This window comes from Belonocnema kinseyi, chromosome 1, assembly GCF_010883055.1.
Source record: "Belonocnema kinseyi isolate 2016_QV_RU_SX_M_011 chromosome 1, B_treatae_v1, whole genome shotgun sequence".
In the NCBI taxonomy this organism is placed as follows: Eukaryota; Metazoa; Arthropoda; class Insecta; order Hymenoptera; family Cynipidae; genus Belonocnema; species Belonocnema kinseyi.
In genome coordinates, this window is record NC_046657.1 from 166,455,675 (window position 1) to 166,457,472 (window position 1,798).

Consider the following 1,798-nt stretch of genomic DNA (forward strand, 5'->3'; position numbering starts at 1 on the left):
AGATAGTCCACGAATATTATGCCATGTGCATCCCAAAATACGGAGGCCATAACCTTTCCGACCCATTGTTGCGTTTTTGGACACTTCGGAGCACTTTAGCCCAGTGGAGCCCACTGTTTTGCCTGTTGCGTTGACTCAGGAGTGTAGTAGTGGATACGGGTTTCATCCATGGTTATGAATCGGTGCAAAACTCGGTCGGCTTACGCGAAAATTATGCCAAATTCTGCTGGGAAGTTGTCATACGAATTCGTTTTTGGTCCACTGTGAGCAAACGCGGCACCCATCGCGCGCAGAGCTTCTTCATGCCCAAAACTGAATGCACGATATTGCCCACACGTTCCAATGATATATGGTACCTACAGCATTAGCTACCTCTCTCAATTTCACTTTGGGATCATTCAACATCATATCATGGATTTTTTCGACATTATCTGGTGTAGTGACCTCTTTTGGGCGCCCAGATCGTTCAGCATCAACTGTGCTCGTACGGCCACAACGAAACTCGGTAAACCACTTATGAATCGTTTCAATCGACGGTGCAGAGTCCGGGTAATACTTATCCAGCTGGCCTTGGTCTCGGATATCGTTTTCTTGCGAAGGTAGTAGTGTTTGATCAAAACTCGAAACTCAGATTTTTCCATATTAAAAAAAATTCGGAGGTTAGTCGTTTTTTAGTGCTGTAACTTGTAAATGCGTAAACATAAATGGCTGAAGTTTTGACAGGCGTCATTTGAAGGATCAAGCTCGACGAAAATGGTTCACATTATTGAATACTTATGCCATCTCTTAGAATTTTCAGGTACTTATCAGACTGCCTAGTATGTAAACCTTAAAAAATATTTCTATGATAACAATATTTGATTATTGTATTGTTAATAATGAAATAATATTTATAAATTTTTTTTTTTTAATTCTGGTATGTTCTAGTTCAGACTTTGAATAATTTGACAATTTTCTGCCCGGAAATTTTGAAATTCGGCAATATTATAAACTGCCGGTAGTTTTAAAATTCTGGATTCTTATATTTCAGCAATTTTATAATTTCGAAAATTTTATGAATATTTTAAAACTTTTAAGATTTACAAAATTGTAAAAAAAGACATTGAAGATTTTGAGACCATTTTTTTGCAAGATTTTACAATCAATTTAGAAAAATGGGAATCATTGAATAAGATATTTAATAGTTCTGAAAAAAATTCAAAAATAATTTAAGAAGATTTCAAAGGGTTTAAAACAAATTGAGATTGTTTATTATTTTGAAATAAAATGTTGAGGTTTTCTAATAATTTTCAAAGGTTTCAAGCTAGACTGAGGCTGCTTGTATCAAAATGTTGGTACAAATAGCCGGCTTTTATCGATACAAAGTGGTAGAGCTCAAAAAATAGCTTTTTATACCGAAATTACTGTATGAATAGCCTGATTTTTCGGTACGTGTATATACTCCCTTCAAGATAATAAAAAAAAAATTTCTAAGATACCTGGATACATTAAAAATGATGTTTTGTTTAAAAAATTGATTTCAGGAGGATGTTCCAAAATATATTAAAACATACCTATAAAAAATACACCTTCTATATTAAAGATCAAGCAAAAAGACTAATAATTTACAATTTCTTACCGGCATTGTCACTCCACTCCTCATATCTCGGGTCGTTTTTGTGCGGGAAGCAGAAGAGAATCACACCCTCACCTCTGATGTTTTGTACATCCAGAGTATGCACAATGATTAACTGATGACATTTTGATTCACTTGATAATTTTTTAAAACAAAACAATCAGATTATCTGATCAAAGATTT